A 10,108-nucleotide genomic window follows, 5' to 3' on the forward strand; every position below is an offset into this window, starting at 1 on the left:
CACACTGGAGTCTAATAAAGATGACTATTTACTTGTGCGCCTTCACACTGGAGTCTAATAAAGATGACTATTTACTTGTGCGCCTTCACACTGGAGTCTAATAAAGATGACTATTTACTTGTGCGCCTTCACACTGGAGTCTAATAAAGATGACTATTTACTTGTGCGCCTTCACACTGGAGTCTAATAAAGATGACTATTTACTTGTGCGCCTTCACACTGGAGTCTAATAAAGATGACTATTTACTTGTGCGCCTTCACACTGGAGTCTAATAAAGATGACTATTTACTTGTGCGCCTTCACACTGGAGTCTAATAAAGATGACTATTTACTTGTGCGCCTTCACACTGGAGTCTAATAAAGATGACTATTTACTTGTGCGCCTTCACACTGGAGTCTAATAAAGATGACTATTTACTTGTGCGCCTTCACACTGGAGTCTAATAAAGATGACTATTTACTTGTGCGCCTTCACACTGGAGTCTAATAAAGATGACTATTTACTTGTGCGCCTTCACACTGGAGTCTAATAAAGATGACTATTTACTTGTGCGCCTTCACACTGGAGTCTAATAAAGATGACTATTTACTTGTGCGCCTTCACACTGGAGTCTAATAAAGATGACTATTTACTTGTGCGCCTTCACACTGGAGTCTAATAAAGATGACTATTTACTTGTGCGCCTTCACACTGGAGTCTAATAAAGATGACTATTTACTTGTGCGCCTTCACACTGGAGTCTAATAAAGATGACTATTTACTTGTGCGCCTTCACACTGGAGTCTAATAAAGATGACTATTTACTTGTGCGCCTTCACACTGGAGTCTAATAAAGATGACTATTTACTTGTGCGCCTTCACACTGGAGTCTAATAAAGATGACTATTTACTTGTGCGCCTTCACACTGGAGTCTAATAAAGATGACTATTTACTTGTGCGCCTTCACACTGGAGTCTAATAAAGATGACTATTTACTTGTGCGCCTTCACACTGGAGTCTAATAAAGATGACTATTTACTTGTGCGCCTTCACACTGGAGTCTAATAAAGATGACTATTTACTTGTGCGCCTTCACACTGGAGTCTAATAAAGATGACTATTTACTTGTGCGCCTTCACACTGGAGTCTAATAAAGATGACTATTTACTTGTGCGCCTTCACACTGGAGTCTAATAAAGATGACTATTTACTTGTGCGCCTTCACACTGGAGTCTAATAAAGATGACTATTTACTTGTGCGCCTTCACACTGGAGTCTAATAAAGATGACTATTTACTTGTGCGCCTTCACACTGGAGTCTAATAAAGATGACTATTTACTTGTGCGCCTTCACACTGGAGTCTAATAAAGATGACTATTTACTTGTGCGCCTTCACACTGGAGTCTAATAAAGATGACTATTTACTTGTGCGCCTTCACACTGGAGTCTAATAAAGATGACTATTTACTTGTGCGCCTTCACACTGGAGTCTAATAAAGATGACTATTTACTTGTGCGCCTTCACACTGGAGTCTAATAAAGATGACTATTTACTTGTGCGCCTTCACACTGGAGTCTAATAAAGATGACTATTTACTTGTGCGCCTTCACACTGGAGTCTAATAAAGATGACTATTTACTTGTGCGCCTTCACACTGGAGTCTAATAAAGATGACTATTTACTTGTGCGCCTTCACACTGGAGTCTAATAAAGATGACTATTTACTTGTGCGCCTTCACACTGGAGTCTGATAAAGATGACTATTTACTTGTGCGCCTTCACACTGGAGTCTAATAAAGATGACTATTTACTTGTGCGCCTTCACACTGGAGTCTAATAAAGATGACTATTTACTTGTGCGCCTTCACACTGGAGTCTAATAAAGATGACTATTTACTTGTGCGCCTTCACACTGGAGTCTAATAAAGATGACTATTTACTTGTGCGCCTTCACACTGGAGTCTAATAAAGATGACTATTTACTTGTGCGCCTTCACACTGGAGTCTAATAAAGATGACTATTTACTTGTGCGCCTTCACACTGGAGTCTAATAAAGATGACTATTTACTTGTGCGCCTTCACACTGGAGTCTAATAAAGATGACTATTTACTTGTGCGCCTTCACACTGGAGTCTAATAAAGATGACTATTTACTTGTGCGCCTTCACACTGGAGTCTAATAAAGATGACTATTTACTTGTGCGCCTTCACACTGGAGTCTAATAAAGATGACTATTTACTTGTGCGCCTTCACACTGGAGTCTAATAAAGATGACTATTTACTTGTGCGCCTTCACACTGGAGTCTAATAAAGATGACTATTTACTTGTGCGCCTTCACACTGGAGTCTAATAAAGATGACTATTTACTTGTGCGCCTTCACACTGGAGTCTAATAAAGATGACTATTTACTTGTGCGCCTTCACACTGGAGTCTAATAAAGATGACTATTTACTTGTGCGCCTTCACACTGGAGTCTAATAAAGATGACTATTTACTTGTGCGCCTTCACACTGGAGTCTAATAAAGATGACTATTTACTTGTGCGCCTTCACACTGGAGTCTAATAAAGATGACTATTTACTTGTGCGCCTTCACACTGGAGTCTAATAAAGATGACTATTTACTTGTGCGCCTTCACACTGGAGTCTAATAAAGATGACTATTTACTTGTGCGCCTTCACACTGGAGTCTAATAAAGATGACTATTTACTTGTGCGCCTTCACACTGGAGTCTAATAAAGATGACTATTTACTTGTGCGCCTTCACACTGGAGTCTAATAAAGATGACTATTTACTTGTGCGCCTTCACACTGGAGTCTAATAAAGATGACTATTTACTTGTGCGCCTTCACACTGGAGTCTAATAAAGATGACTATTTACTTGTGCGCCTTCACACTGGAGTCTAATAAAGATGACTATTTACTTGTGCGCCTTCACACTGGAGTCTAATAAAGATGACTATTTACTTGTGCGCCTTCACACTGGAGTCTAATAAAGATGACTATTTACTTGTGCGCCTTCACACTGGAGTCTAATAAAGATGACTATTTACTTGTGCGCCTTCACACTGGAGTCTAATAAAGATGACTATTTACTTGTGCGCCTTCACACTGGAGTCTAATAAAGATGACTATTTACTTGTGCGCCTTCACACTGGAGTCTAATAAAGATGACTATTTACTTGTGCGCCTTCACACTGGAGTCTAATAAAGATGACTATTTACTTGTGCGCCTTCACACTGGAGTCTAATAAAGATGACTATTTACTTGTGCGCCTTCACACTGGAGTCTAATAAAGATGACTATTTACTTGTGCGCCTTCACACTGGAGTCTAATAAAGATGACTATTTACTTGTGCGCCTTCACACTGGAGTCTAATAAAGATGACTATTTACTTGTGCGCCTTCACACTGGAGTCTAATAAAGATGACTATTTACTTGTGCGCCTTCACACTGGAGTCTAATAAAGATGACTATTTACTTGTGCGCCTTCACACTGGAGTCTAATAAAGATGACTATTTACTTGTGCGCCTTCACACTGGAGTCTAATAAAGATGACTATTTACTTGTGCGCCTTCACACTGGAGTCTAATAAAGATGACTATTTACTTGTGCGCCTTCACACTGGAGTCTAATAAAGATGACTATTTACTTGTGCGCCTTCACACTGGAGTCTAATAAAGATGACTATTTACTTGTGCGCCTTCACACTGGAGTCTAATAAAGATGACTATTTACTTGTGCGCCTTCACACTGGAGTCTAATAAAGATGACTATTTACTTGTGCGCCTTCACACTGGAGTCTAATAAAGATGACTATTTACTTGTGCGCCTTCACACTGGAGTCTAATAAAGATGACTATTTACTTGTGCGCCTTCACACTGGAGTCTAATAAAGATGACTATTTACTTGTGCGCCTTCACACTGGAGTCTAATAAAGATGACTATTTACTTGTGCGCCTTCACACTGGAGTCTAATAAAGATGACTATTTACTTGTGCGCCTTCACACTGGAGTCTAATAAAGATGACTATTTACTTGTGCGCCTTCACACTGGAGTCTAATAAAGATGACTATTTACTTGTGCGCCTTCACACTGGAGTCTAATAAAGATGACTATTTACTTGTGCGCCTTCACACTGGAGTCTAATAAAGATGACTATTTACTTGTGCGCCTTCACACTGGAGTCTAATAAAGATGACTATTTACTTGTGCGCCTTCACACTGGAGTCTAATAAAGATGACTATTTACTTGTGCGCCTTCACACTGGAGTCTAATAAAGATGACTATTTACTTGTGCGCCTTCACACTGGAGTCTAATAAAGATGACTATTTACTTGTGCGCCTTCACACTGGAGTCTAATAAAGATGACTATTTACTTGTGCGCCTTCACACTGGAGTCTAATAAAGATGACTATTTACTTGTGCGCCTTCACACTGGAGTCTAATAAAGATGACTATTTACTTGTGCGCCTTCACACTGGAGTCTAATAAAGATGACTATTTACTTGTGCGCCTTCACACTGGAGTCTAATAAAGATGACTATTTACTTGTGCGCCTTCACACTGGAGTCTGATAAAGATGACTATTTACTTGTGCGCCTTCACACTGGAGTCTGATAAAGATGACTATTTACTTGTGCGCCTTCACACTGGAGTCTAATAAAGATGACTATTTACTTGTGCGCCTTCACACTGGAGTCTAATAAAGATGACTATTTACTTGTGCGCCTTCACACTGGAGTCTAATAAAGATGACTATTTACTTGTGCGCCTTCACACTGGAGTCTAATAAAGATGACTATTTACTTGTGCGCCTTCACACTGGAGTCTAATAAAGATGACTATTTACTTGTGCGCCTTCACACTGGAGTCTAATAAAGATGACTATTTACTTGTGCGCCTTCACACTGGAGTCTAATAAAGATGACTATTTACTTGTGCGCCTTCACACTGGAGTCTAATAAAGATGACTATTTACTTGTGCGCCTTCACACTGGAGTCTAATAAAGATGACTATTTACTTGTGCGCCTTCACACTGGAGTCTAATAAAGATGACTATTTACTTGTGCGCCTTCACACTGGAGTCTAATAAAGATGACTATTTACTTGTGCGCCTTCACACTGGAGTCTAATAAAGATGACTATTTACTTGTGCGCCTTCACACTGGAGTCTAATAAAGATGACTATTTACTTGTGCGCCTTCACACTGGAGTCTAATAAAGATGACTATTTACTTGTGCGCCTTCACACTGGAGTCTAATAAAGATGACTATTTACTTGTGCGCCTTCACACTGGAGTCTAATAAAGATGACTATTTACTTGTGCGCCTTCACACTGGAGTCTAATAAAGATGACTATTTACTTGTGCGCCTTCACACTGGAGTCTAATAAAGATGACTATTTACTTGTGCGCCTTCACACTGGAGTCTAATAAAGATGACTATTTACTTGTGCGCCTTCACACTGGAGTCTAATAAAGATGACTATTTACTTGTGCGCCTTCACACTGGAGTCTAATAAAGATGACTATTTACTTGTGCGCCTTCACACTGGAGTCTAATAAAGATGACTATTTACTTGTGCGCCTTCACACTGGAGTCTAATAAAGATGACTATTTACTTGTGCGCCTTCACACTGGAGTCTAATAAAGATGACTATTTACTTGTGCGCCTTCACACTGGAGTCTAATAAAGATGACTATTTACTTGTGCGCCTTCACACTGGAGTCTAATAAAGATGACTATTTACTTGTGCGCCTTCACACTGGAGTCTAATAAAGATGACTATTTACTTGTGCGCCTTCACACTGGAGTCTAATAAAGATGACTATTTACTTGTGCGCCTTCACACTGGAGTCTAATAAAGATGACTATTTACTTGTGCGCCTTCACACTGGAGTCTAATAAAGATGACTATTTACTTGTGCGCCTTCACACTGGAGTCTAATAAAGATGACTATTTACTTGTGCGCCTTCACACTGGAGTCTAATAAAGATGACTATTTACTTGTGCGCCTTCACACTGGAGTCTAATAAAGATGACTATTTACTTGTGCGCCTTCACACTGGAGTCTAATAAAGATGACTATTTACTTGTGCGCCTTCACACTGGAGTCTAATAAAGATGACTATTTACTTGTGCGCCTTCACACTGGAGTCTAATAAAGATGACTATTTACTTGTGCGCCTTCACACTGGAGTCTAATAAAGATGACTATTTACTTGTGCGCCTTCACACTGGAGTCTAATAAAGATGACTATTTACTTGTGCGCCTTCACACTGGAGTCTAATAAAGATGACTATTTACTTGTGCGCCTTCACACTGGAGTCTAATAAAGATGACTATTTACTTGTGCGCCTTCACACTGGAGTCTAATAAAGATGACTATTTACTTGTGCGCCTTCACACTGGAGTCTAATAAAGATGACTATTTACTTGTGCGCCTTCACACTGGAGTCTAATAAAGATGACTATTTACTTGTGCGCCTTCACACTGGAGTCTAATAAAGATGACTATTTACTTGTGCGCCTTCACACTGGAGTCTAATAAAGATGACTATTTACTTGTGCGCCTTCACACTGGAGTCTAATAAAGATGACTATTTACTTGTGCGCCTTCACACTGGAGTCTAATAAAGATGACTATTTACTTGTGCGCCTTCACACTGGAGTCTAATAAAGATGACTATTTACTTGTGCGCCTTCACACTGGAGTCTAATAAAGATGACTATTTACTTGTGCGCCTTCACACTGGAGTCTAATAAAGATGACTATTTACTTGTGCGCCTTCACACTGGAGTCTAATAAAGATGACTATTTACTTGTGCGCCTTCACACTGGAGTCTAATAAAGATGACTATTTACTTGTGCGCCTTCACACTGGAGTCTAATAAAGATGACTATTTACTTGTGCGCCTTCACACTGGAGTCTAATAAAGATGACTATTTACTTGTGCGCCTTCACACTGGAGTCTAATAAAGATGACTATTTACTTGTGCGCCTTCACACTGGAGTCTAATAAAGATGACTATTTACTTGTGCGCCTTCACACTGGAGTCTAATAAAGATGACTATTTACTTGTGCGCCTTCACACTGGAGTCTAATAAAGATGACTATTTACTTGTGCGCCTTCACACTGGAGTCTAATAAAGATGACTATTTACTTGTGCGCCTTCACACTGGAGTCTAATAAAGATGACTATTTACTTGTGCGCCTTCACACTGGAGTCTGATAAAGATGACTATTTACTTGTGCGCCTTCACACTGGAGTCTAATAAAGATGACTATTTACTTGTGCGCCTTCACACTGGAGTCTAATAAAGATGACTATTTACTTGTGCGCCTTCACACTGGAGTCTAATAAAGATGACTATTTACTTGTGCGCCTTCACACTGGAGTCTAATAAAGATGACTATTTACTTGTGCGCCTTCACACTGGAGTCTAATAAAGATGACTATTTACTTGTGCGCCTTCACACTGGAGTCTAATAAAGATGACTATTTACTTGTGCGCCTTCACACTGGAGTCTAATAAAGATGACTATTTACTTGTGCGCCTTCACACTGGAGTCTAATAAAGATGACTATTTACTTGTGCGCCTTCACACTGGAGTCTAATAAAGATGACTATTTACTTGTGCGCCTTCACACTGGAGTCTAATAAAGATGACTATTTACTTGTGCGCCTTCACACTGGAGTCTAATAAAGATGACTATTTACTTGTGCGCCTTCACACTGGAGTCTAATAAAGATGACTATTTACTTGTGCGCCTTCACACTGGAGTCTAATAAAGATGACTATTTACTTGTGCGCCTTCACACTGGAGTCTAATAAAGATGACTATTTACTTGTGCGCCTTCACACTGGAGTCTAATAAAGATGACTATTTACTTGTGCGCCTTCACACTGGAGTCTAATAAAGATGACTATTTACTTGTGCGCCTTCACACTGGAGTCTAATAAAGATGACTATTTACTTGTGCGCCTTCACACTGGAGTCTAATAAAGATGACTATTTACTTGTGCGCCTTCACACTGGAGTCTAATAAAGATGACTATTTACTTGTGCGCCTTCACACTGGAGTCTAATAAAGATGACTATTTACTTGTGCGCCTTCACACTGGAGTCTAATAAAGATGACTATTTACTTGTGCGCCTTCACACTGGAGTCTAATAAAGATGACTATTTACTTGTGCGCCTTCACACTGGAGTCTAATAAAGATGACTATTTACTTGTGCGCCTTCACACTGGAGTCTAATAAAGATGACTATTTACTTGTGCGCCTTCACACTGGAGTCTAATAAAGATGACTATTTACTTGTGCGCCTTCACACTGGAGTCTAATAAAGATGACTATTTACTTGTGCGCCTTCACACTGGAGTCTAATAAAGATGACTATTTACTTGTGCGCCTTCACACTGGAGTCTAATAAAGATGACTATTTACTTGTGCGCCTTCACACTGGAGTCTAATAAAGATGACTATTTACTTGTGCGCCTTCACACTGGAGTCTAATAAAGATGACTATTTACTTGTGCGCCTTCACACTGGAGTCTAATAAAGATGACTATTTACTTGTGCGCCTTCACACTGGAGTCTAATAAAGATGACTATTTACTTGTGCGCCTTCACACTGGAGTCTAATAAAGATGACTATTTACTTGTGCGCCTTCACACTGGAGTCTAATAAAGATGACTATTTACTTGTGCGCCTTCACACTGGAGTCTGATAAAGATGACTATTTACTTGTGCGCCTTCACACTGGAGTCTAATAAAGATGACTATTTACTTGTGCGCCTTCACACTGGAGTCTAATAAAGATGACTATTTACTTGTGCGCCTTCACACTGGAGTCTAATAAAGATGACTATTTACTTGTGCGCCTTCACACTGGAGTCTAATAAAGATGACTATTTACTTGTGCGCCTTCACACTGGAGTCTAATAAAGATGACTATTTACTTGTGCGCCTTCACACTGGAGTCTAATAAAGATGACTATTTACTTGTGCGCCTTCACACTGGAGTCTAATAAAGATGACTATTTACTTGTGCGCCTTCACACTGGAGTCTAATAAAGATGACTATTTACTTGTGCGCCTTCACACTGGAGTCTAATAAAGATGACTATTTACTTGTGCGCCTTCACACTGGAGTCTAATAAAGATGACTATTTACTTGTGCGCCTTCACACTGGAGTCTAATAAAGATGACTATTTACTTGTGCGCCTTCACACTGGAGTCTAATAAAGATGACTATTTACTTGTGCGCCTTCACACTGGAGTCTAATAAAGATGACTATTTACTTGTGCGCCTTCACACTGGAGTCTAATAAAGATGACTATTTACTTGTGCGCCTTCACACTGGAGTCTAATAAAGATGACTATTTACTTGTGCGCCTTCACACTGGAGTCTAATAAAGATGACTATTTACTTGTGCGCCTTCACACTGGAGTCTAATAAAGATGACTATTTACTTGTGCGCCTTCACACTGGAGTCTAATAAAGATGACTATTTACTTGTGCGCCTTCACACTGGAGTCTAATAAAGATGACTATTTACTTGTGCGCCTTCACACTGGAGTCTAATAAAGATGACTATTTACTTGTGCGCCTTCACACTGGAGTCTAATAAAGATGACTATTTACTTGTGCGCCTTCACACTGGAGTCTGATAAAGATGACTATTTACTTGTGCGCCTTCACACTGGAGTCTGATAAAGATGACTATTTACTTGTGCGCCTTCACACTGGAGTCTAATAAAGATGACTATTTACTTGTGCGCCTTCACACTGGAGTCTAATAAAGATGACTATTTACTTGTGCGCCTTCACACTGGAGTCTAATAAAGATGACTATTTACTTGTGCGCCTTCACACTGGAGTCTAATAAAGATGACTATTTACTTGTGCGCCTTCACACTGGAGTCTAATAAAGATGACTATTTACTTGTGCGCCTTCACACTGGAGTCTAATAAAGATGACTATTTACTTGTGCGCCTTCACACTGGAGTCTAATAAAGATGACTATTTACTTGTGCGCCTTCACACTGGAGTCTAATAAAGATGACTATTTACTTGTGCGCCTTCAC

This window comes from Entelurus aequoreus, linkage group LG27, assembly GCF_033978785.1.
Source record: "Entelurus aequoreus isolate RoL-2023_Sb linkage group LG27, RoL_Eaeq_v1.1, whole genome shotgun sequence".
Classification (NCBI taxonomy): Eukaryota; Metazoa; Chordata; class Actinopteri; order Syngnathiformes; family Syngnathidae; genus Entelurus; species Entelurus aequoreus.